The 27,880-nt window shown below is 46.0% G+C and overlaps 1 pseudogene; it reads right to left on the bottom strand.

Annotated features, from left to right (window-relative positions):
- Positions 1-866: 866 nt before the first annotated feature.
- Positions 867-27,880, bottom strand: part of LOC135975137 (paired amphipathic helix protein Sin3a-like) — a 93,711-nt pseudogene continuing 66,697 nt past the window's right edge.

Here is a 27,880-nt window from a genome sequence, read left to right as displayed (position 1 = left end):
TAAAACACCTTGACTTACAACTAAATAGACACTTTACAGTAGATTTGGTACATCTGTTTGCTACCTAGAAGTGTACACCATAACTATATTTTCAGATTCTTATTAACCAAACACTTTTAGTATGTTAGAAAATGGTGGTTTTGTTTTTTGTTTTTTAAGAGAGGGTCATGGATTCAGCATATTTATTTCTCTTATTATAATCTTCTAAGTTTAGGCCTCAACATATTTTGTATTAAATTCTGATTTCTTTTTAAACTGGCTCATTTTTAAAAAAGAAAAACTTATAAGTAACAAAAAATTTTAAAAAGGAATTTTATTTAATTTTTAAAAAAATCTTCCAATTTTTATCCACCTTGGACCTTTCTGTAATTATGACATCACTGCGGCTATCCTAGTCCCACACCCAGCACTTTCAAGCAGCTGGTCTATTCGTTTGCAGTGCTCCGCTGCCCGGGAGCAACCCTAGACTCCCATTCTCAGTGACTGCAGGGTCGAGGCACAGCTCCTTGATGAGATGAGCTTGGAGGGCTATGTCAGAACACGGGTCAGTTTTTCAGCATTTCAGTTCTTTGCTATCCCCTTTTTTAGGCCCACCCTAACAAGGGGGATTAGCAACCAATGTGAGGTGCCCCTAGGCAAGAAACCTACGAGTAAAAGGATGCTAAGAGCTGTCTACTCTAACAGGAGAGTTTGGGAAATGGAGGGGGAGGAAAGGAAGGGTTACATCTCAGGAACATTCAGAGGAAGTTTACAGCGTCCAGTGGACTAAACTATGTCGTGTCCAGTCCTCAAAGCAATATGAATACTACTAAATGTTACAGGAGAACAACCCCTCCCCCCCACCCCGGACACTTTATCTGACTCTCCCCAGATGCCCTTTGGGAGCAAGAGGTTCAGGGAAACACCAGCTGCTCATCCCATTCCTTTCACTCAACTCCTACCTGCTGAGCACGCAGCAGAGCAGTCCTCCTGTACATGTAATCCTCCGATTTGATCATGTACACCAGGGGTCGGCAATCTCTGGCACGCGGCTCGCCAGGGTAAGCACCCTGGCGGCCGGGCCAGTTTGTTTACCTGCTGCGTCGGCAGGTTCGGCGGATCGCGGCTCCCACTGGCCGTGGTTCGCCGTCCCAGGACAATGGGGGCTGTGGGAAGTGGCACGGGCCAAGGTATGTGCTGGCCCTGGCTTCCCGCTGCCCCCATTGGCCTGGAGCGGCGAACCGCGGCCAGCGGGAGCCGCCATCGGCCAAACCTGCCGACGCAGCAGGTAAACAAACTGGCCCGGCCCCAAGGTGCTTACTCCGGCTAGCCCTGTGCCAGAGGTTGCCGAACCCTGACGTGCACCATCTTATAGGAGTTCAGTTTGAATTTACACTCCAGCTTGTCCAAGCTCTCCACATTCTCCATGGACTTCTTACTGTTTCCCTCCTTCCCTTCCTTCTCCTGCTGCTCCCGACCATGCTGACACTTACGGATCCGCCTCAGGTTCCTGTAAACCAGAGACTCCCTGCTGGGATTAGTGCTCATCCTCTGTCTACTAGGCTGGGCATATCTGGTGGCTCCAGGCCAGCCCTTCGGAACCCAAAGTATTGCTCAGAGTGGAATGGTCACAAATTAAAGTCGGTTAGGCTCATGTGTCTACCATAAGCCAACCCACTGATCTCAGCTGTTTACAGAGAGTGAGGGCCTTTCAAAGCTGTTTTGCAACCAACTTCCTGCTAGCGAAAAGCACTGACTCAGCACCTTCTGCACTCAGCTAGAGGGCTATTGTAAGCAAAGGCAGGATTGCCAAAAAAAAAACGGGGCTGGTGACTCCCCAAACCCTGACCTCTCTGCAGCCTGTGGACTATGCTCTCTCTCAGTCACTGGAGAGCAGGAGCCCAGGGTGGACTCTTGGAATAAACAGCAGCACTGTGTCTCTATATGCTACTCCCAGGTTAATGTCTGCTAAAGTGGCAGAGTACTAAAAACAAACAAGAGACTGCAATAGCCAACACTGTGACAGAGTAAGCTTTTCTCCCTCTGCTGACATGGGTACTTGTGGTCTGTGTGTCACTTTTCACAGCCACAGCTTGTTCACTCACCTTGGCAGGAAAACCGGCTTCTGGGCCAGGTGTTCCCGAAAGTTCGGGAGAGGCAGAATCAGAGTTGACGTACCGCTCTACGTAGTCTGACCAACGCTGAAATTGGGCACAGAACACAAGGGGTTAACCAACATCTGCCAAATCAAACAATTCAAACCCAACTCTGAAGGGGTTTGGTTGGAAGTGGATGAAAGAAAAGCAACCTTTGGAGACTCCATATATTTCACACAAGTCCCACTCACTCTCCCCCCATGGATGGATATACCTATATCATAGAACTGGAAGGGACCCTGAAAGGTCATCCAGTCCAGCCCCCTGCCTTCACTAGCAGGACCAAGTACTGATTGTTGCCCCAGATCCTTAAGTGGCCCCCTCAAGGATTGATCTCACAACTCTGGGTTTAGCAGGCCAATGCTCAAACCACTGAGCTATCCCTCCCCCTATATGCACCTGCACTGTCTGTTTTTTGAAATTCTTAATAAGAGATGCCAACAAGGCTTGTTCAACCCAATTCACTGAGTGCACTGTGTCACAGAATGAATGTGTCCTGTAGGACTAGAAGCAGGTCATAAACTATAGCATCTGAAACACTGACAGCTCTGCCATCTTCATCCAGTTATACCCCCATTTAAACTTTACATGCTTAATAGCTGCAGCTGAACTCCAAGGACAATCGGCTCTTACCTCTGCCTCTACGGAGTCATCCGAGTTCTCCTCTTCGGTGTCCAGCAGCTCGATGGTTAATTGGACCTGGCCTCTGCTCTGAATGAACATCAGCTACAAAGCAGAATGCGGAAGGAGACTTAGTAACCAATTATTCAGAAAAATAAATCCAATAAACTTTATGCAACGGTAGGATACTAGCCCCAGTTACACAATCTGAACACAGAAGGAGTTTTGACAATGCGTGGAAAGTTCTAGATCACTAAGGAGCTAATCTAACAGAGGGTAAAAGGAGAAAGAAATTATTCTACATATATGGGCAGAAGAGAATTCCTGGATAGAGAACCATGACATACTTAAAGAGAGGTGGAAGAAAAAAGCATGAATTGCTGCAGTGAACAGTTGGTATTTTATTAACGATCAGAAAAAATTTCTCTGTTACCCAGAGTTTGCTCGAAATTGGGATGTTTATAAAGGCAAAGCAAGGAGCTGGACTCCTTTTAGCAGCATGCTGTTTTCTGATCAATTTGTGCAGTTTCAATTCTTTGCTTCCCTGCTTATTTTGAGACTCTCATCGGGAACACAGAGACGCCCTATAAATATCAAAGCCATTATCAATGAATTTCACTAGTTCAAGATGGGCCCGGCCACTTCTGATTTCACAGCGACGAGAAGTATGAATTTGATTTGAACTGAGAGTCAGGTTTATTTAACGCATAGGTGACAAATATTAGTAAGAGACCGTTACAGTCTACAATGGATGAGATGGAGAAAAAGGTGGAAAGCGTCAGTGACCCACCCCACAGGAGGGAGGGAGAGACAGAGATTAAAAGCCTAGTGACAGCAATCACTCAATACAGTATTACTCTGGCTTTGGGTACACTGAGAAATACAGGGACAAATCCCAGCTTTCCTTCAGGATACGTATTTTTCCATCTTCCTTGCAAATGTCCCATTTCCGAGGAACTCTTTATAGAAATAGTCTTCTGTTTTTCCTGTTCGTTCTACAGTTCCTGTCTGGATTGATGCAAGCCCCGCCAAGGGCTATATTAAGACCGACAGTCACAGAGCAGGTACTCGGCAGCTCCACCAGGCTAGAATGCACAATCAGGTCACCCTCTCAAGCTCTATGACAGCTGCGGAGCACACAGGTGTCCAGAGGTCCTTGGGATATTTGGATAGTTACGTAAAATGAAAAGCTGAGCCCATTCTCCTTTCTCAGCGAGTCTTCGTACTTCCCCTCCTCTCTCAGCAAGCTCCTCCAGGAGTCCTCCTCCAAGCGTCACTGCAGGCAGATATGGATTTTACCTTGAAACAGTTCTCGTCTGACATGAGCTGCTCGGCTTTGCGCTGCTCCGTGGCCTCCACAAGGGCCCGAGATGACTGTGAGGACAGCAGGCCTCCGGTAGCTCCGTTGCTATTCTCCAACAGGTAAAGCTCTGTCACCTGCATGCAGATCTCATCGCTCACTGTGTGCTGAAGCTGGGAGCAGGAAGGACACAGAGAAGAGGAGTTAGTGAAGTGGTTTTAAATGCCTCTGGACTTGGTGCACTGTATACTGCAGTAGCCCCCTTTCCCCAACCCAAGTCAGTCAGAGGGCTTTGCACTAGTGTGCACTATGGACAACCTGCCTTCTGCAGTCAGGCCGTAGACAAAAGAGAACACTAAGAAAATCTCCAAAATAAACTTCTCCATGTGGCAACAAGCAGAGTTTGACATTAATCAAAACAAGCCAGGCTGAGCCTTCATCATTTGCCTGCACTTCTAGACTTGCATGTTTGCATGCAAACACTTATGTCAAAAGCTATAATTGATGAGAAACTATTTTATCTCCCCTGCATACATATACGCTGTGGCAGAATTGGTCAGATTTCCAGTTCTTCTCCACTATGCACCACGCAAGTCTCAGAACCAGCTAAAGAATATGTCCATCAATGCAGATTAGAAATGAACATACCCTTCAAAATTCCCGCTTCAAACCTCTGTCTGGTCAAACCACAGCAAAAAAAAAAAAAAAAAAAAAAAAAAAATTCTAGCCATCTAAGTATTAAAACTAAAAAACAATTATTTAGGTTATGAACATAGTAGCCTCTTCTACTGTGAATTACTACTACACCCATTGGAAAACATTGTGTCCTTTAAAATAAATAATGATGCTGGCAAAGTACAGTTACACATACAAAGTAACTACGGATTAATAACCTTTAAGTGAGCATTATGAAGGAAATGCCTGACAGCTGGCAAAGATTTAGACCATCGAGGTACGCGGGAAGGGCTTGTTAGGCAGTTCTCTTGCCATGGAATCGCTACACCAAATCCAAAGTTTGATTAGTTGGTTGTTTCTGGAGGGGAAATTAAAAATAATTAAATCAAATTCTAATTATTAATTATATTCCCAAATTTAAATAAAGAGCCGGTTGACTGCCGATTTCCTGTCAAAACTGAAATTAAGAACTTGTTTTTAGCCCTGTCTTTATACTCTAATTTGTGCTTAACAATTCTCCATAGAAATTGGATCATCGAGGTAGCCAGCATGTGAGAGTCGACACTTGGGCTTACAGAGTTCAAGTGACAACAAGCAGCTAAAAGCCACAAATATACCAGCTTCAAGAGCCAGCCAGCGTGTGTGAAATCCAGAAGGAAGTTGTTATTCAAAAGAAATACAGAACCTTTTCCAAGAGTCCTTACAGTTTTGGTCCTTGTGTTTACAAATGCTTCAGGTTTTCTAAGAGCAAGAGAACACTTCAAATGTGGTCCCACCTGATACTAGGCATCTCTTGGATAGTGGAGGACAGTCTGCACTTGGTAAGGCAACTCCCATCTTTTCATGTGCTGTATATTTATACCTGTTTACTGTATTTTCCACTCCATGCATCTGATGAAGTGGGTTATAGCCTACAAAAGCTTATGCCCAAATAAATGTGTTAGTCTCTAAGGTGCCACAAGGACTCCTTGTTGTTTTTACTGATACAGACTAACACGGCTACCCCTCTGAAAGCTGGGTAGTAATCCTCCACATCAATATCCACTAGAGGAAGAGAAGGTGTAACATGAACTACATTGTAACACCCCTCAAAGGCAGTTCCTACAGGCCCACTATGAGTTCTGGGAGCAAAAGGGCCACATGTTGAAGGTCTCAGACAAATTGATGAATTACCAGAATGGTCAATAAAATGAGGAACAACGTTGTAAGACTTTAAATGAGAGCTTTTTAAATTAATGCCAGGTCTTTAACCCGTCAGAGGCCTCACGGAGGAGGGCAGAGGTGGTAAAATTCTTAGAACTAAAGAGAACTAAAGAGGTTCTTGCTACCAAAACAACATTATGCACACCATTAAAGCAGAGACCTCACCAAAAAGATATGAACGCAGATATGTCCTAAGGCTCTTATGAAATATACGCATTGCACATTATTATTAACTTGTATTTCACTAGCACCCAGAGGTCCCAAACTGTATCTGCGACCCCTCTGTGCTTGCCACCATTCAGACACACAACCAACTAGGCCCCGCCTTGAAGAATGTAAAACAGAGACCAAGGGGGTTGGGGGAAGCAACTTGCCTGAGGTCACATAGTAACTAAGTAGCAGAGCTCGAACTAGAACCCAGGTCTCCTGTTTCTCCAGCACCTTATCCAGAGCAAGCTACACAGACAGTTATCGCCTTTCCAAGCTGAATGTGCTAATGTAGCTTCTAAAAGGTTTTGTGGGCTGTAGCAGAAACATAGTAAAAAGGGGAGGAAAATGAAAAAAGCCATTCAGGGTACACCCAGTTTTGAACTAACACTCATCACTGCGGTATAGGCATCAAGGGAAGATGAAAATAAAGTTTTAAAAAATACTGGTTAAGGAACAATGCCAATTTAAAGGGAATTTGAAAAGTTCTCTGTGTTTTCTGTTTGTTTTTAATTGTTATAGGTTCAAACACCTCTGCCTCCCTCAAGGCCAACAAAGACTGTCCACACTTCCTCCTTTGCTTCAATCCAAATTAGCTACTTTACTCTGGTTTTAGCTGGCCGGAAACAGGCAGCCATAGGCAGTTTAGTACTGTAGCATTATCACCACTAAGGAAACCAGCCCTTGGAGAATTCTAAATACATATATTTGCTGAGACCACTCAGATTACACGAACATTGTAACAGAAAATGGAAGATCAAGGAGGCTCTTTACTGGTCTACATAGGACTGCCTGGATTTACTTGGGTTTGGCCTGCCCTGCTTTCTTTAGTCGGTAAATCATTTGAACACCAGTTTAAAAGGAGACACACTTTTTAATACCAGAGCCAAAACTGACTGCTTTGTCAATTGCCAGGGGCTGACTCCTCCATTGAGATATTTTATAACAAGCTTGGGGCAAGAGAAGATTTTTATCCAACTTGTAAATTCATGAGGTAGAAAAATAGCGCAACCCAAAATTAAGAAATTCAGCTGGCAAGGAGTGTTAAAGCAATACAAAATACCACACCTCTCCCCCACAGCCCCATGAAGTACCATGTTCCAAGCCCCAGGGTCAGGTCTAGAGATCTCCTCCTTGATAACATGCTGTGCTACATTCAGTGCCCACCAGCATCCTTATATTTCACATTTTGGAAACTACCAAAATGCAGGTACCGGATTTTACAGAGACAAGACCTAAAGGCAGGTGAGAGGGAGGAACACAGATTCCTCAAGACACCAGGAAACAGATCAAGTACCAGATCCACACACTGGGCTGTCATTCTTGTCTCATTTTATGCCTAGCACTTCCCGCTCCCATTCCCTTTCCCGGTTCTCCTCTTCGATTTGCCGCTCAGCCTGGGTGCAAATCCTCAGCAGCAGCAAGCATAGGATTTGGTGAAGCCGCATGAAGATGTACCAGTTGTTGTTGACATAGAAGAGGTTGTACACTTCATCCCCCCTCCGCCCCTCCCGCAGGTAGCTTCTGGGCCGCTGTGTTGCTGAACAGCAGCTTGGCTTTAGGGAGGCTGCCCCCAACTCCGTTGTGCTTTTTCGCAGCCCCAGTGGCTTCATCCACATCCATTTCCTCCTCCACGTCTGAGAGCTCGCACCACCCAGCAAACAGCATGTCCGGAATGAAGTGGTACCTGATCTGCTTGATTTTGTACTTGTCCTCTTTCTGAATTCCTGTCTGCTGTTTCACGTGGTGGATGATAAAGAGAAGCAGCATCCTCCAGGATTTGCCTGTCCTCAGAGGCTAGTGACAGGTGTGGGCCTACGGGTACTCCAGCATTATCTTCTGATGCCTGCTCTTGCCTCTGAGGGAGGAAGACAAAATACACAGAGCATGGGTGAGTCTCACATATGCAACTTACCACGTCTTTAAGACCCTTGTACAAAGCACTGCCAGTGAACTGGATTTCCTCTTTCATTACAACCCCAAACCCTATGGGGGAAGGGCCAGAGTTCACATTATCCATCACAACAACCCAAGTTCTGGTGTCAAGGGCCTACACATATTGCATACAGGGCCTTGGTGTCATTCTGTTTGAAGCTGATGCCCTGGTGATCCAGGGATTTCAGGTAATGTTTCTCATTCTGCTCCCTCCAGACCTTGTTGAATCCTCTCTGGGCTTCTCGCCACTATTCCTCTTTCATCTTTAACCTTAGCAGCAACAAAAAACAAAACAGAAGCTAAGAGATGCTAAGATACCACATTGATGGGTGCAGGATAAAAACCTAGACCAGACAAGCTGGAGGCAGTAAGGCTTCTGCTCAGTGCCCATTGCCCACTGAAACAGCAGAAAGTTTCAGAAGGACTTCAAATGTGGTACAACGTGCATAGCAAAATTCTCCAGGAATGGCCATGAATCTTTAGATTGGTTTTGTGGCTATGTTATTTTACAGAAGGTTAAATAGGCCACAAATGCATGGCTATACCCCACTAACCAGGGTGATGATGAGGGCATTCAACAGAACATAAACCAAATTATTTTTTTCCCCCGTATACCTCCTACAGAGTCCCAAGACTGGGTCTGGGTACATTGTCAATATCCCAGAATTCTGCTTTGTGAGAAGTTACAAATAACAGAAATCTCAACTGTTGTAACCAGCTGCCCCAAAGAGTCCCTGGTATCTGTAACATCCCATAATTTAATACATGGATTTAACCACTTGCCAGACATTTCAGAGCTCTCAAACTTCTCTGATACTTGTTATGGTCCTGTAACTAGATATTCTTTTCACCCCATGCAACACAGGCATACACAAAACTCTGAACCTCTCAGCCAGCTTATACCTAGCCTAGAAGAAAGAAGTCCATTCTGTCACTTCACAAAGAGTGCACTGTAACCAACTTGATCATGTTTCAAGGAAAAACACCACAAGTTGGGAATCAGAGAACCCTCGACCTCTCACATCTTGACATAATGGAAAAAACAGCTCTTTCTCCACTGAGGATTAAGGAATCACAATTTACATCTAGGCAGCCTAGATACTTTTGATGAGACATGGGAACTTTGCAGAGATATAATTGCTGAACATTCCAGGAGTCTAGAAGCACACAGATCCCAGAAGTACCTATTACTTGGCAGTCCCTTCGCAAACCTATATCCCTCCTCTAATCTAGTTTTCATACCATGTCCATAACCTGGTGTCTAAGAGCACCTTCTCATAGTCTTACCCCTCTCCTTTCATCTCTCATTTCTTTACGTCTAGTTCTCACATTCTGCCCTGCCTCAGTAGAGAACCTGCTAGAGACTGCAGACGTCCTCAACGTGATGCAACATAAAAGCAAGTCCTTCCGGACATGAGTTCTCTTTCTGCATTTGTATAACGGGGCCCCAATTCTGACGGGGACATTAGGGAGCCACCATAATAAAGATCTGACAATCTGCAACTACAATGCTAAAGGGAATTACTTTCATTTCTAATTATCCTTTGTTCTACATTGTTAGAGATGTATCGGGAAAGTGGAAAAGTATGATGACACGGTTCCATCAAAATACTGTTGTAGCCTCTTGCTGTGTAAATCCAGAACCAGCCAGGAGGACAGAGAAGCTATAAAGAACACAAAGGTTAGTTTCCATTCATTTATGGACTATCCCCTTCAGCTGGTTTAGTAGGGGCACATTCCGCACATTCTTTGAATACTGTAGTTCAATTTCCACCTTCTTTTTACAGCTCACTGACCATGCTCAACAAGGAACTGGGTGGAAGACAGCACTTAAACTCAAGAGTGACACGTGGTGACCACTAGAGGGTTTGCCTCTTACTCCACTCTACCATGGCTGCCCTCAAGGGTAAAAAAAGGAAGAGCTAAGGAAGTTCGGAAAGTCTTGTGCTAAGGTTCTAAGACACAAGAGAAAAAGTCCTACACAGATGGTACTAGAGAAGAGAACTTCCTTTCATCAATTTTACATTTCCTGCCTTTCATTTTCACATTTTCATATCCCCTTGTCCGTATATGAAAAGGTAAATAGCAGCAGCAATCAGATTTTGTATACCTCTGTAAAAACGCCTCTGATACCACTATCTCTCAAACCTAAACAGTCTCATTACCATCAATCACTTCTCACAGTCTTCCCATGCCTCATCTTCCCCCCCATGCTCATTTCTGAGTCCTTTATTACTGAGATGTCCTTCTTGAGATAGGGTGACCACAACACAGAATTCCAGCTAGGTGGGGGATTTGTTAGTTTTTCAATATACAGTAATGGCATATTTGCTTCAATTCATAGCAGAGATTGAGGCTGTATAAGAAGATTCTGTCAACCACCTCTCTTTCTATTCAAGACCACATTGACGACCTGTAGTCTATAGATCAGGAACCTATGCTTTAAAGATTGTAAAAGTGTCCAACTTTTGACTTAGCTTCCACTTTCCTATGTCTCATATCACAGTACTAATTTTTGGTATGATCCCTTCCACCAAGGATACTGGACTGTTATATATTGTGATCGCTACCGTTCAATGGTTTGCCCATAGTTATTTCTTGATTCAGAATCTAAGTGTTATTCAGGGCTAAATCAATAACCTCTCCTCTTGTGTAGCTACAGACTAGCTATTACAAGAAGCAATCATTTAAAATATTGAAAAACTCCTTCTCCTCACCTTCTCCAGAGGTTGACATTTTATATGTGGGGAGTTGAAATTGCCCGTTATAACTATTATTCAAGAGAGTGGTCACTGGCCCCCCCTCAATATTGTGCACTCACTTCCTTTTTCTGATCAGGAGGCTGGCAGTAGAACACAGTAATTTTTGAGTTGGAACCTGAATCCAATACAGACTCTACACGTCAAAGTCTTTTTCACTTTCACAGATGGGATTTATAATGGGATCAAACTCAGTTGTGTCCAAAACTGACAATACAGAACCCCACCCCAGCTTGATTTTTGAACTCAAGACTGCCCTATCTTGGGTAGGAAAAATAAAAAATCCTTATCCTGCCAGCAGGGCCAGTGATGTTTTGGCTTTACTAGACACAATAGTAGCTGGGTACTATGAAACGCAACCACTTATTAGAACATAAAAAGCATCTGCATTTCTCAGACGGTATGCTTTCCTCAACTGGAGCCTCTGTGTGTATTATACGTTTGGATAGTGCCTAGCATACGATGAGTTTTACTCAAACACAAGTAATAATGCCGAAACCTGGGAAGTACCATTTCAGCACAATAGGAACAGCAACAAATGAATTTTTCCTCAGCCCGTCTATGATGTCGGCCGCTTTGTCAGCATATATCCTCTGCAGCGCCTTGCGGTGGATCACCTCCGACGTGCCACCCAGAGTGTTGTCCAGCTGGAATTTGGCTTGCTCCTCAGCAGACAAGCGGGGAGTTTCTTTGGATTGCCTCTAAGACTCTGATTGTTGCCAGGGTGGTCTCCAAGACAACATCCAGATGAAAGGGAAGATGTGTTAGCCATAGTACAATATTACTTTCTGGAAATAAAGGTCGGGTCTACACTACAGACCTATATTGGTGTAACTATGTTGCTCAGTAAGATTTTCCATGGGTGGGAGGTACACAATTGACAGCATTACTACAAAAGAAAGCGATAAATCTTAGCATAGGCAAATAATTGCTGTGCTGAGTTCCATTTGGAGTGTCAATCATTTAACACTCTGTGAATGTCATTCTTCAGATTTTTAACAGAAATATATTTCAGCCTCTATGTACTAATAAAAGGAAGCATCAATTATGCACCTGCCATTGAACAGTTTCATTTGGAATGACCTAAAGAGAAGAGAAAGAAAGCTGTGCCAAAGCTACCGACCACGATAAAGTCAATGGGTTGGAGGGGAAGGAGTTGGTGATCAGAAGCAGTTACTTGGATTTTGATTCTTCTATTCACAGAGGTTGAACAGTCCTTAGGTAGAAGCATAACCATGTCCACCAAAGGCAGGACAAGTAGTAATAGGCTAAATCTGCAGCAAGGGAGATTTAGATTAGATATTAGGAAAGCTTTCTAACTATAAGGGTATGTCTACACTACGGGATTAATCCGAATTTATATAATTCGAATTTGGGAAACAGATTGTATAAAGTTGAATGTATGCGGCCACACTAAGCACATTAATTCAGCGGTGTGCATCCATGTTCCGGGGATACCGTCGATTTCTGGAGCGTTGCACTGTAGGTAGCTATCCCATAGCTATCCCATAGTTCCCGCAGTCTCCCCTGCCCATTGGAATTCTGGGTTGAGATCCCAGTGCCTGATGGGACAAAAAACATTGTCGCAGGTGGTTCTGGGTACAGCCTCACCCCTCCCTCCCTCCCTGCATGAAAGCAACGGATGGCAGACAACCATTTCGTGCCTTTTTTCCTGGGTGAACACTGCAGACTCCATCCACGGTAAGCATAGAACCCGCTCAGCTCAAGACAGCAGTCATGAATATTGTAAACACCTTGCGCGTTCTTGTGGAGTTTATGCTGAGCCAGGACCAGAAAAACGAGGCGAGGAGGGAGCGGCGGCGGCAGCGCAGGGACAAACGTGATGAGAACATGGACATGGACACGGACACAGAATTCTTCAAACCACGGGCCCCGGTGCTTTGGAGATCAAGTTGTTAATGGGGCAGGTTCTATCCATGGAACGCCAATTCTGGGCAAGGGAAACAAGCACAGACTGGTGGGACCGCATAGTGTTGCAGGTGTGGGATGATTCCCAGTGGCTGCGGAACTTTCGCATGCGTAAGGGCACTGTCATGGAACTTTGTGACTTGCTGTCCCCTGCCCTGAAGCGCCAGAATACCAAGATGAGAGCAGCCCTCACAGTTGAGAAGCGAGTGGCAATAGCCCTGTGGAAGCTTGCAACGCCAGACAGCTACCGGTCACTCGGGAATCAATTTGGAGTGGGCAAAACTACTGTGGGGGCTGCTGTGATGTAAGTAGCCAAAGCAATCACTCAGGTGCTGCTACGAAAGGTAGTGACTCTGGGAAATGTGCAGGCCATAGTTAGATTCCCTAACTGTGGTGGGGCAATAGATGGAGCCCATAACCCTATCTTGTCACCGGAGCACTAGGGTACCACTAGGGTACCCAGTACATAAACCGCAAGGGGTACTTTTCAATGGTGCTGCAAGCACTTGTGGATCACAAGGGACGTTTCACCAACATCAATGTGGGCTGGCCGGGAAGGGTTCATGACGCTCGCGTCTTCAGGAACACTAATCTGTTTAAAGGACTGCAGCAAGGGACTTACTTTCCGGACCAGAAAATAACCTTTGGGGATGTTGAAATGCCAATAGTTATTCTTGGGGACCCAGCCTACCCCTTAATGCCATGGCTCATGAAGCCATACACAGGCAGCTGTTCAACTACAGGCTGAGCAAGTGCAGAATGGTGGTAGAATGTGCATTTGGCCGTTTAAAAGGTCGCTGGCCATCGTTACTGACTCGCTCAGACCTCAGCCAAACCAATCTCCCCACTGTTATTTCTGCTTGCTGTGTGCTCCACAGTCTCTGTTAAAGTAAGGGCGAGACCTTTATGGCGGGGTGGGAGGCTGAAGCAAATAGCCTGGCTGCTGATTACATGCAGCCAGACACCAGGGCGATTAGAAGAGCACACCAGGAAGCTCTGTGCATCAGAGAAGCTTTGAAAACCAGTTTCATGACTGGCCAGGCTACAGTGTGAAATATCTGTTTGTTTCTCCTTCATGAAAACCCGCCCCCTTTATTGACTCATTCTCTGTAAGGAACCCACCCTCCCCCTTCCCCCAGCTTGCTTTAAAACCAAATAAAGTCACTATCGTTTAAAAATCATTTATTCTTTATTAATACATTATAAAAAGAGAGAGGGAACCTGGGTGGGGTTTGGGAGGAGGATCGGCGGGAAGGAAAAGGCCACTAAAAAAAGGTTAAAAAAATGACAGCCTTTTGCTTGGGCTGTCCACTGGGGTGGAATGGGAAGGTGTACGGAGCCTCCCCCCGCCCCCCGCGTTCTTACACGTCTGGGTGAGGAGGCTATGGAACATGGTGAGGGGGGACGGGGGTTATACAGGGGCTGTAGCGGCACTCTGTTATCCTGCTGCCGTTCCTGAAGCTCCACCAGACGCCGGAGCATGTCTGTTTGCTCACGCAGCAGCCCCAGTGTTGCATCCTGCCTCCTCTGATCTTCCTGCCACCACCTCTCATCTCGAGAGTATCTCCTCTCCTCACGTTGGTCCCTCCTGTCCTCACGTTCACTGTCTTCTTTCCTATACTTTGAAACGGTGTCTTTCCACTCATTCAGATGAGCTCTGTCACTGCGGGTGGATTCCATGATTTCTGCGAACATCTCGTCTCACGTCTTGTTTTTCCGACGCCTTATCTGTGATAGCATTCGGGACGGAGGAGGGAGGCTTGAAGAATTTGCAGCTGCTGGAGGGAGGGAAAAAAGGAGAGAATTTTTTTAAAAGATACATTTTGCAGAACAATGCTTATACTCTTTCACGGTGACCAACACTATTCACATTACATAGCACATGTGATTTCTGTGCAAGGTCGCACTTTGCCTCTTAATATTGAGTGCCTGTGGCTTTGCTGCTAGAGATCACAGACGCAGGTCTGGCCAAAAGAATTCGGCTTGCATGCGGCCATGGTAAGCCATTGTCTTTCAGCTTCTGCGCCCTCCTTTCCCACATACCAAGCAAAGCCCGTTGAGTGCTGCGGTTTTCCTGTTAACATTCAGCAGCAGAAAACAAACTAACCCCCCGCCCCCATCCAATTCTCTGGATGATCGCTTTATCCCTCCCCCCCCACCGCTTGGCTGGTATCAGGGAAGATCCCTGCAGGAACCAAACACCCCCCACCCCGCCATGAATTCTCTGGGATGATCACTTTACCCCTCCCCCCACCACGTGGCTGGTATCAGGGAAGATCCCTGCTAGACAAACTTGAAAAGCTCTGGGCCAATTTCCCCCAGCCCTCCCCCTCCCCCCGCACTTGGCTAACTGCAGGGAAGGATTTCTTTTCAGCCACAGGCAAACAGCCCAGTATGAACTGCCACCTCTGTCCCCTTAATTAAATTCCCGTATTTCAACCAGGTTACCATGAGCGATATCACTCTCCTGAGGATTACACAGTAAGATAAAGAACGGATGTTGCTTGAATGCCAGCAAACACCGGGACCATACGCTGCCAGGCTTTGTCATGCAATGATACCAGATTACTTGCTGCAAGCATGGCGCGGTCAAGTGTCCTACCATGGAGGACGGAATAAGGCTGCATTGCCCAGAAACCTTGTGGCAAGGCTTTTGGAGTATCTCCAGGACAGCTTCATGGAGATGTCCCTGGAGGATTTCCACTCCATCCCCAGACACGTTAACAGACTTTTCCAGTAGCTGTACTGGCTGCGAATGCATCCCAAGTCCTCAGGGCAAAGTAATCATTAAAAACCCTTGCTTTTAAAACAAGTTTTATATTTTAAAAGGTAAACTCACCTGAGGTCCCTTCCATGGGGTCGTGGTCTTGGATACTGGGTTGGGAGGGTACTTCAGTCAGGCTGAGAAAAAGATCCTGGCTGTTGGGAAGAACGCAGTGCTCGGTGCTCTCTGCAAGCTCGTCCTCCTCCTCCTCCTCTTCCCCGTCCGCAGAATCCTCAGGTGTAGCTGATGAGATGATCCCCCCCTCGGAATCCACGGTCAGAGGTGGGGCAGTGGTGGCGGCCCCCCCTAGAACTGCGTGCAGCTCGTCGTAGAAGCGGCATGTCCGCGGCTCTGACCCGGAGTGACCGTTTGCCTCCTTTGTTTTTTGATAGGCTTGTCTGAGCTCCTTGACTTTCACGTGGCACTGATCTGAGACCCTATTGTGGCCTCTCTCCATCATGCCCTTGGAGATTTTTTCAAAAGTTTTTGCATTTCGTCTTTTTGAACGAAGTTCTGCTAGCACTGAATCCTCTCCCCATATAGCGATCAGATCCAGTACCTCCCGTACGGTCCATGCTGGTGCTCTTTTTTGATTATCGGCCTGCATGGTTACCTGTGCTGATGAGCTATCTGTGGTCACCTGTGCTCTCCACACTGGGCAAACAGGAAATGAAATTCAAATGTTGGCGGGGCTTTTCCTGTCTACCTGGCCAGTGCATCCGAGTTCAGATTGCTGTCCAGAGCGGTCAAAATGTCACTGTGGGATAGCTCCCGGAGGCCAATACCATCGAATTGCGGCCACACTAACTCTAATTTGAAATGATAAAATCAATTTTGGCACTACTCCGCTCGACGGGGTGGAGTACAGAAATCGATTTAAAGAGCCCTTTATTTCAAATTAAATGGCTTCGTTGTGTGGACGGGTGCAGGGTTAATTCGATTTAACGCTGCTAAATCCGAATTAAAGTTGTAATGTAGACCAGGCCTAAGGGTAGTTAAGCACTGGAATAGGCTTCCAAGGAAGACTGTGAACTCCCCATCATTGGAGGTTTTTAAGAACAGGTTGGACAAACTTTTGTCAGGGATGGTCTAGGTTTACTTGGTCCAACTCAGTGCAGGGGGCTAGACTTGATGACTTCTTGAGGTCATTTTCAGCCCTACATTTTTATGACTCTATGATCCTATAACCAAGAAAAAACAATTCCGGGCATCAGTATTTAAGCAGTATTATACCATATATGGTGTCAAGTATCAGGGGGTAGCCGTGTTAGTCTGTATCTACAAAAACAACAAGGAGTCTGGTGGCACCTTAAAGACTAACAGATTTATTTGGGCATAAGCTTTCGTGGGTAAAAACCTCACTTCTTCGGATGCATAGAGTGAAAGTTACAGATGCAGGCATTATATCCTGACACATGGAGAGCAGGGAGTTACTTCGCAAGTGGAGAACCAGTGTTGACAGGGCCAATTCAATCAGGGTGGATGTAGTCCACTCCCAATAATGGATGAGGAGGTGTCAATTCCAGAAGAGGAAAAGTTGCTTCTGTAATGAGCCAGCCACTCCCAGTCCCTATTCAAGCCCAGATTAATGATGTAAAATTTGCAAATGAATTTTAGTTCTGCTGTTTCTCTTTGAAGTCTGTTTCGGAAGTTTTTTTGTTCAATGATAGTGACTTTTAAATCTGTAATAGAATGACCAGGGAGATTGAAGTATTCACTTACTGGCTTATGTATGTTACCATTCCTGATGTCCGATTTGTGTCCATTTACTCTTTTGCGGAGGGACAGTCCAGTTTGGCCAATGTACATGGTAGAGGGGCATTGCTGGCACATGATGGCATATATAACATTAGTGAATATGCAGGTGAATGAGCCCTTGATGGTGTGGCTGATGTGGTTGGGTCCTCTGATGGTGTCGCCAGAGTAGATATGGGGACAGAGTAGGCAACGAGGTTTGCTACAGGGATTGGTTCCTGGGTTGGTGTTTCTGTGGTGTGGTGTGTAGTTGCTGGTGAGTATTTGCTTCTGATTGGGGGGTGGTCTGTAAGCGAGGACTGGCCTGCCTCCCAAGGTCTGTGAGAGTGAGGGATCATTTTCCAGGATAGGTTGTAGATCGTGGATAATGTGCTGGCGAGGTTTTAGCTGGGGGCTGTATGTGATGGCCAGTGGTGTTCTGTTGTTGTCCTTGTTGGGCCTGTCCTGTAGTAGGTGATTTCTGGGTACCCGTCTTGCTCTTTCAATCTGTTTCCTCACTTCCCCAGGTGGGTATTGTAGTTTTACGAATGCTTGATAAAGATCTTGTAGGTGTTTGTCTCTGTCTGAGAGGTTGGAGCAAATTCGGTTGTATCTTAGGGCTTGACTGTAGACAATGGATTGTGTGATGTGTCTTGGATGGAAGCTGGAGGCATGTAGGTACGTATAGCGGTCAGTAGGTTTCTGGTATAGGGTGGTGTTTATGTGACCATCACTTATTTGTCCTGTAGTGTCCAGGAAGTGGATGTCTTGTGTGGACTGGTCCAGGCTGAGGTTGATGGTGGGCTGGAAATTGTTGAAGTCCAGGTGGAATTCTTCAAGGACCTCCTTTCTGTGGGTCCATATGATGAAGATATCATCAATGTAGCTGAAGTAGAGGAGGGGCACTAGGGGACAAGAGCTGAGGAAGCGTTGTTCTAAGTGAGCCATAAAAATGTTGGCATATTGTGGGGACATGCGGGTACCCATAGCTGTGCCAGTGACTTGAAGGTATAAGTTGTCCCCAAATCTGAAGTGGTTGTGTGTGAGGACAAAGATCTTTATCAAGCATTCGTAAAACTACAATACCCACCTGGGGAAGTGAGGAAACTGATTGAAAGAGCAAGATGGGTACCCAGAAATCACCTACTACAGGACAGGCCCAACAAGGACAACAACAGAACACCACTGGCCATCACATACAGCCCCCAGCTAAAACCTCTCCAGCGCATTATCTACGATCTACAACCTATCCTGGAAAATGATCCCTCACTCTCACAGACCTTCGGAGGCAGGCCAGACCTCACTTACAGACCATCCCCCAACCTGATGCAAATACTCACCAGCAACTACACACCACACCACACCACAGAAACACCAACCCAGGAACCAATCCCTGTAGCAAACCTTGTTGCCTACTCTGTCCCCATATCTACTCTGGCGACACCATCAGAGGACCCAACCACATCAGCCACACCATCAAGGGCTCATTCACCTGCACATCCACTAATGTTACATATGACATCATGTGCCAGCAATACCCCTCTGCCATGTACATTGGCCAAACCGGACAGTCCCTGCGCAAAAGAATAAATGGACACAAATCGGACATCAGGAATAGTAACACACATAAGCCACCAAGTGAACACTGTGGGGGATGTGGAGATGCCCATAGTGATCCTCGGGGACCCAGCCTACCCGCTAATGCCATGGCTCATGAAGCCCTATACAGGCACCCTGGACAGTGAAAAGGAACTCTTCAACTTCCGTCTGAGCAAGTGCAGAATGGTGGTGGAGTGTGCTTTTGGACATCTCAAGGGGAGATGGAGAAGCTTATTGATTCGCTCCGATCTCAGCGAAACCAATATCTCCATTGTTATTGCAGCTTGCTGTGTGCTCCACAATCTGTGTGAGAGCAAGGGGGAGACCTTTATGGTGGGGTGGGAGGCTGAGGCAAATAGCCTGGCTGCTAATTACGTCCAGCCAGACAGCTGTGTGATTAGAAGAGCACAGCCGGACGCGCTGTGCATCCGGGAGGCTTTGAAAGCTAGGTTCCTGAGTGAGCAGGGTAACCTGTGACAATTTTGTTGGTTTACAGAGAAGCTGAACCTGCCCCCGTTACTTTACCCAGTGACTGTTCACTATCCTCTCCAGTTTCATACCCCGTTCACCCCCTTCCAACCCACGTTTAAAAATAAAATCACTGAAAATTTGTTAATGAACAACGTTTTCTTTATTACTGTTTTCGCGGTAAAGTGTTGAAACTGGGACGCAGACTGTAGTGGGGAGCGGGTGTAGTGTACTGATGCAAAGGACGCTTCTAAACTCGAGGAATGACAGGCTCCTGCTTCTACAGTGGTCCGCACTGGCGGACTGATGGTTTGAACGGAGCCTGCCACCCCTCCTGTTCGGGACTCTGTGTATGGGGGCTATGTGACTTTGTGGCAGGGGGAGGACGGTTACAGATTCCCTGCTGCGTGGCTCTGTGATCCAGGATAAGGACCGCTGCATAAGATCTCTAACCGCCCTCCTCCGCCACAAAGTCACATAGCCGCCCTCCCACCCCCCAGACAATGAAAACCACCTCCCAGACTGACCAGGGTGCCTAGTGAATGCACTGTGTGTGTGACCTGCTGCTGAACCTGCCCCCGTGTCTGTACCAACCACCTTTCCCCCCCTTAAAACAGACTGTCCTCTAAAAAAACATGATGGAAACAGCAATTAACAGAAACTCATTTTTTATTAGCAAATGGACAGTTAGGGGATGAAACTGGGATGGGGGCTTGGGTGAGGCGGGAAGGAAAGGACTTATCAAACTTTGGGGAATGACAGCCTTCTGCCACTTGAGCAGTCTGCAGGGGTTGAGTGACAGTTTTCACGGGCTCTGCAGCCCCTCCTTCTGGGTACTTTCGGTGAGGGGGGTATGGGACTTTGTGGCGGGGGACGGTGGTTGCAGATAGACTGCAGCGGGGCTCTGTCCTCCTGCCTCCGGTCCTGCAGAACATCCACAAGGCGCCGTAGCTTTTCCGTTTGCTCCCTCATTGGTCCAAGCAGTGTTTGAGTCGCCTGCTGGTCTTCCTGCAGTCACCTCTCCTCCCGTTCGCTGTGTGCTCTCTGGTACTGGGACATGTTCTCCCTCCACTGACTCAGCAGGGTTGCCTCGGCTCGGGAGCAGCCCATAAGTTCTGAGAACATGTCGTCCCGTGTCCTTTTCTTTCTACGCCTAATCTGCGACAGCCTTTGGGAGAGGGATGACAGGGTAGGTCGGGAGACAGCCACAGCTGTGGGATGGGAAAAAGGGAATGAATTCCTCAGAAAGATAAATTTTGGGGGGAACAAAGAAAATAATCTTTCTCTGTGAAAAAGACCATTCACAGCACCTATCAGATGCGCACTCAGGACAAGGTCGAATTTTCGGCCTTCGCATTCAGTCCCTGGGGTCTTGCAGTGCAGATCACAGAATCGGAACAGCACCGCGGAATTTGGGTAGCGGGCTGACATGGTAAGCCGTAGACTTGTGGCAGCTTAAAACTGTAATAATAGCACTGCCCTACTTTCATGTTCAAAGCAATGCTCCTAGCGTTGGCCAGTTCCTGCTGCCAGCAATCCGGCAAGCATGAACTCTGCCCCTGTCCCACCCCCTCGCGGCTGTCCCCGGGAAAGATCCCTCTATGCTGCCCCTCTCCCGCCTCCACCACATGGCTGTAAACCGGCGGTCACAGTTCTGTAAAGGAACAGGGAAGCAGTCCCAATACTAACATTCCCCTAATTCAAAGCAGATCACCATGAGCAACATCACTCTGATGCGTATTTCAGACAGCGGCGAAGAACGCATGCTTCGAGAAAGCCTGCAAACTGCAGGGCCGTATGCCGCCATGCTGTGCAAGGCAATGATACCGGAGTACTTGATGGTAGCCTGGCGCGGAAACGTTTCATACTACGGAGGACACAACATGGCCGCTCTGCCAAGGAACCTCATGCAAAGGCTTTCCAATTACCTCCAGGAGAGCTTCATGGAGATGTCCCCTGAGGATTTCTGCTCTATCCCCGGACATATTGACCAAATTTTACTGTAGCTGCACTGGCAAGGGCTAAACAGTAGAGCGCCTATGGCAAACCAATGAAGATATACCGGACATTGTTAGATTTTTTTGCAGCAGTTGCACTAGCAAAGACTAGAACTTTAAGTGCCTAGGACAATCTAATCATGAAAAAGCCACAGTTAATATTAATATTCTTTTCAAAATAAATGTTTACATGTTTAATCCATTTACCGGCTGATCCTTCCCCTGATTCTGGGTCCGGGTTAACGCCTGGGGACGGTTGGTACGGGATCTCTGTGAGGGTGATGAAGAGATCCTGGCTGTCTGGGAAATCAGCGTTGTAAGCACTGTCGACTGCCTCGTCCTCCTCATCTCCTTCCTCATCTTCCCCGTCCACTACCATCTCAGAGGAAGCGGGCGTGGACAATATCCCATCCTCAGAGTCCACGGTCAGTGGTGGGGCAGTGGTGGCGGCCGCACCTAGGATGGAATGCAGTGCCTCGTAGAAACGGCATGTCTGCGGCTTGGATCCGGAGCGTCCGTTTGCCTCTTTGGTCTTCTGGTAGCCTTGTCTCAGCTCCTTGATTTTCACGCGGCACTGCGTTGCATCCCGGCTGTATCCTCTCTCTGTCATGGCTTTGGAGATCTTCTCGTAGATCTTTGCATTCCGTCTTTTCGATCGCAGCTCCGAAAGCACGGACTCATCGCCCCACACAGCGATCAGATCCAAGACTTCCCGATCAGTCCATGCCGGGGTCCTCTTTCTATTCTGAGATTGCATGGCCATCTCTGCTGGAGAGCTCTGCATCGTTGCCAGTGCTGCTGAGCTCGCCACGATGTCCAAACAGGAAATGAGATTCAAACTGCCCAGACAGGAAAAGGAATTCAAATTTTCAAATTTTCCCGGGGCTTTTCCTGTGTGTCTGGTCAGAGCATCCGAGCTCGGACTGCTGTCCAGAGCGTCAACAGAGTGGTGGTGCACTGTGGGATAGCTCCTGGAGCTATTAGCGTCGATTTCCATCCACACCTACCCTAATTCGACATGGCCATGTCGAATTTAGCGCTACTCTCCTCGTTGGGGAGGAATACAGAAGTCGAATTTAGGAGACCTCTATGTCGAACTAAATAGCTTTGTTGTGTGGACGGGTGCAGAGTTAATTCGATTTAGCGCTGCTAAATTCAACATAACCTGCTAGTGTAGACCAGGCCTGTGACTCTCTGACAATATGAAATACACCAGTGATATGTTGCCGGAAGTGTTTGGGATGAAATAAGCACAGATATGGCAGGAGTGAATCTTAAAGACAAATAAATGGAATCTCTAGTTGCCAAACAGCTCTAGAAGAGTAGAAGAGATCAGGGCCAGATGCAGGCACCAGCTAAAGAAGCAGGTGCTTGAGGCGGCCAATACCAAGGCGCGTCACTCCGGCTGCTATCGGGGCGGCACGTCTGGGTCTGCAGCGCGGTAATTCAGAGGCAGGTCCCTCAGTCCCTCTTGGAGCGAAGGACCTGCCACTGAATTGCCACCGAAGAGTGGAATGGCGCGATCGCGGTGCCACGGCTTTTTTTTTTTTTTTTTGCCGCTTGGGGCGGCAGAAAACCTGGAAGCCGGCCCTGTCTGCTGTGATTACTGGATTGAGATCTTTATTTCTCACCCTGGTCTCCTACATTCACATCATCTCCACCATCCTGAGGATATGCTTCTTGGAAGGAAAGTATAAAGCTTTCTCAACTGGATGCTCCCTCCTTGTCAGGTTTATTTGATACTACAGGATTGATTTCTCTCCATTTGTGAGACTCACGCCAGCCTTCTTGGTGGTTCTGCATAGACTGATCTCCATCAATTACAGCAGCTTACCTCCCATGTTGAACCCCCATCATCCACATCTCAGAAAGACAAAGAGGTGGAAAGCGCTCTGACAAAAATTTGGAAACAAAAAAAAAAAATATTAAATTTCGCATGTAGCGTAAAAACGTTTTGGGAAGAAGCAGTGAAATATCAGTAAGGGACTCTACGGACATTTCTTCACCTCTGCAGGCAGTGGAAAAGCACATGACATACAAGGAGTGTGGGTTAATTAATGGGAAATGGGCTTCCAGGTCCCCTATGTGACTTTTAAAAATCTTAGCTATAGTCTATAAAGCAGTGCAGTAAAACTGCCACTGGATTTTGCTTTTCAAGTTCTTTGTTTCAAACCCTCCTAATAGCCCATGCAGCAAATTTGTGTTTACCCTCTTCTTCACCAAGTGCTTTGGGACCCACAGATCAATGAGGACTCTGTCAATGCCAATCAAAATCAAACATCACCCAGAACTCTTCTTTCTCAGCCCAGCTACCCTGCATCCCAGTTCTTCCTGTTCTAATCAATATACCCCACTGCTCTCCCAAGGCCAGCAATAAAACCCAGGACTCTTGAGTTCCCAACCCCATCCCGATATCAACCCTTAGATCAGATTTCTCAGTCCAAGCCGGGAATAATGGTAACTAGTTAATAGAATATCCTTTGATCTTTACATCTCCCTTTTACTAAATCGAACTTAGGAAATTCCATGCCCCGCCCCCACCCCACCCCCACCCCACACACACACTGTGATAATGTTGGAAAGTATTAAAATATTGGGAAATGTCTTGCAAACTTAAAACTGCTTGATTGTGTGTGTGTGTGTGTGCATTTCCACAGAGCTGGCCAAAATTCCCAGTTTTTTCTGGGACAGTTTTTCCTTCAAGTTTTGTTTATTTGTCTGAGCTGTTTCCACTTCTTGGGGGGGCAGGGGGGAAGTAGAGAAAGGAAAAATGAAACTATTATTTTGGCACTAGGCCTAATAGGAAAAGACATTCTTTACCCAAAACAACTCCTTCTGTAGCATTAGAATCTAGCCAATACCTTTGGCAAACACAGAAAAGATTATGTGATGTTTAAAATGATGAGAGATTAATATAAAAAGGATAATAAAAGATTTATATTTACTGAGAACACTAAACCTTCAGTGACTTTCCATGAGATTTGAGCACCTAAATCCCTTGAGCTGTTGTTAAACTCACAGCCATAATATATAATATACATAGAGCCATATCTTTAGCTGGTGGGAATCAGCTGGTGGCCTACGGAATTCAATAGTGCTATGACAATTTACACCAGCGGGGGACCTGCCTTATTGATGTCAGGGAAGCCGTGTTAATTTACAGCAGTGTGGGATCTGACCACTGTTGATTTTGATGGAGCTACATCAATTTACACTAATTGAGGAGCCGTCTTCTGTTGATTTCAGTACAGTTACAATGACTTACACCACTGGTCTTCTGGCCCATTCACTCCAGTAGAGATAGACTGACTTAAACTAGCTAGAAATAGGTCCCCATCTATCTATCTATCTATCTATCTATCTATCTATCTATCTATCTATCTATCTATCTATCTAATGTTCCCTGTTCCTGGCCAATGGGAGCTGCAGGAAGCAGTGGGCCACAGGGACGTGCTGGCTGCTGCTTCCCACAGATCCCATTGGCCAGGCACTGAGAACCGCAGCCACTGGGAGCTGCAGGGGGCCACGCCTGTGGACAGTCAACATCAGCAAAATGTCTCGTGGCCTGCAATCAGATTACCCAGATAGACTGCATGCGGCCTGCGGGTCACAGGTTGCTCACAACTGTGTTAGACCAATTAGTTAAAAATCCATACTTTCCTCCTTGGACAGATCCATCTATCCCTGGGTCTGTTAACTTAACAGACATTATTTATGTATTAGATATTATCCATTCATTGAATTCCCATGTATATTAATTATGTTTTTAAATTTTATTATTTTTTCCGTTTCTCTCTGGACACAGTTTTGCTGAAGAATAATGGAGACTAAAACCACCATGGCTGAATTTATTCTTTTCACACTTTTGAGTGATCCACAGCTACAGATTTTCCTCTTCTTGGTATTTCAAGTATTTCAAGCTCCTTCCACCTCATCCTGGTCTCCTACATTCACGTCATCTCCACCATACTGAGGATATGCTCTGTAGGACAGGCGTAAAGCCTCCGCCACCTGCAGCTTTCACCTCAATGTGGCTATTTTATACTATGGGACAGGTTTCTCGCAGTATGTGAGAGCCATCTCAGCTTCCTTGGATGCTCTGGTCTCCATCCTGTACAGCACCTTGTAACCCCCATGTTAAGTCTTGACATCTACTACCTGCAAAACAAAGGAGTGCAAGCAGTTACGGTGAAAATGTGTTGCACGTTAATGGGTCTGTGTAGACTCTGCTGCTGTGAACTAAAAGTTCCTAATGCACTTTAATGTAGTGCTGTTTCTGTCAGTCTCTTCTGTTGAAGCTGTCCCACTTTGGATAATTACTTGAATAATAATGGGCTAACTTCTTTTGTGAACCAAGCCCTTCTTGGGTCTGGGCCTACTAAGCCAGGCTAGATCTGTGGTCCATCTAATACTCCATCAGATGCTTCAGAAGAAGGTCCAAGGAAACCTAAAATGGGCCATTATGGAATAACCCATCCCTAGAACTTAAAGCATGGTGGTTTTAAGACCTAGCCCCTGCTTACCATGAAGCAGAGATCTTAATCTGGAGCTAACTCAGTAATAAGTTTGAATGGTAATAAGAAAATTATTTACAGTAGGAACTGAAATCTACCTGGGAGAGAAGCCAAGGAAGAGTGAGATGTTGGTTAAAACATTAGCCTGTGGTTACAGAAGCTCAGATTTCAAGGTTCTGCTCGGTCATGGACTTCTTATGCGACCTTAAGCAAGTCAGTGAGCCTCTCTGTGGCTCGGATTCATAGATTCCAAGGTCATAAGGTGTCATTGTCATCATCTAGTCCAACATCCTGTATCACACAGCCCACAGAATTTTCCCCAAAATAATTCATAGAGCCAATCTTTTAGAAAAACATCCAATCTTGATTTAAAAATTGTCAGTGATGGAAAATCCACCACAACCATTGCTAAATTGTTCTAGTGGTTAATTACTCTCACTGTTAAAAACCATGCATTATTTCCTATCTGAATTTGTCTATCTTCAACTTCCAGCCATTGGATCGTGTGATACTTTTCTCTGCTACATTGAGGAGCCTATTGTCAAGCTGTCGGGAGTGATTCACAACCATGAGAGGTTCATCAACCTCAGGGCAAATTGTCTAAAAGCAGGGCCTACACCCCAAATGGGTGGTTTGTTCTATAATTACATTTCACCAACCTAGTAAGGAATGTGAATGCCTGTGAATCAAAGTAACAGTCTTACTATGGAGTCACACACAGACAGTCCCGTTGGGCCCTCCAGTCTATCTTGCCACCCAGGTACACTGGACTTAGTGATAAATGGTTAATTACACCAAAAAAACACAAAATATTCAGGTTGCCCCCAGTCCCAAGAGACCAGTCACTTATCCCAGATCAATTTGTACCTTAGATCTCATGCCAAAGTCAACACTAGTAGCTAATCCAATAATAAACTAACTAAAGATTTATTAACTAGGGCAAAAAATGAGAGAGTTAGTTACAAGTTAAAGCAGGCAACATATAGGCACAGATGAATAACAGGTGGTTCCAAAAGGTGACTGAAGTTTTAGCAGTCTGTTCACTGAATAACTTTTTGGGATAATCCAGGTTGACCCTGGGGATCTCTGATTTTTGTTCCTTAACACCAGCCCTTGTAAGAGTCCAAACACTAAAGAGAGAACCATTTCTTCTTGTGAGCATCTTTACATGCCCTTCCCCCAGAGTTCAAACTGATGGGATAAGAGCTTCTGCATGTAACTTCTTCATGGATGGATGGGGCAGTCAACAGAGCTTTGTCCTACAATGGACCATTTAGTCTTGATTGTCCTTCTTGATGGACTGGAAAACTATTCTTCCTGCCTAGTTTCACAAGTTCAGAGCAGGCATTTTTACAATTATAAAACAAAATGTACATATTACCTTATAGCATGGGATATAGACATCACAAATAAGAGTCACACATGCAGCCACTTAAACACTAAACACATCTTTACAAGTCTAACACCTGTCTTGAAGAATATTAACATACAGGTGAGCTGGTCTCAGAGGTGCGGGAACTAGGGGTGTTGGGGTGCTGCAGCACCCCCGGGTTTTACTGTGAAAAGTTTGCTGGTTCTGTCGAAACAAAGTTAGCATTATTTTGCGATTCTGGAGAATCCCAGAGCTGTGCTGCTCCCATGTGGTGTAAGCGGGAATTGCGCTTTGTTCACAATTTTGAACACACAGGGTTTACAGCTTTCAGCACCCCACTATAAAAAGTGTTCCCGAGCCACTAGCTGGTCTGGATTCCATCTATGAATTTGTCAGTGCTCAGCTAACGCCTATAGACTTGGCAAGATATGGCACCTGGTTTGTCGGCATCACACCCATTATTCAATATTTGTTCCCTACTGAGATGCTATAGACTGTAATCAAGTCACCCCGTAACCTTCTCTTTGTTAAGATAAATAGACTGAGTTCCTTGAGTCATTCACTATAAAGCATGTTTTCTAATCCTTTAATCATTCTCACAGCTCTTTTCTCACCCCCTCCAACTTTTCAACATCCTTCTCTAATTGTGGCACCAGAACAGGACACAC

This window comes from Chrysemys picta, chromosome 13 (genome assembly GCF_011386835.1).
Source record: "Chrysemys picta bellii isolate R12L10 chromosome 13, ASM1138683v2, whole genome shotgun sequence".
NCBI lineage: Eukaryota > Metazoa > Chordata > Testudines > Emydidae > Chrysemys > Chrysemys picta.
Note: the sequence above shows the minus strand (reverse complement) of the source record. Positions and strands in the feature narration are given on the sequence as shown.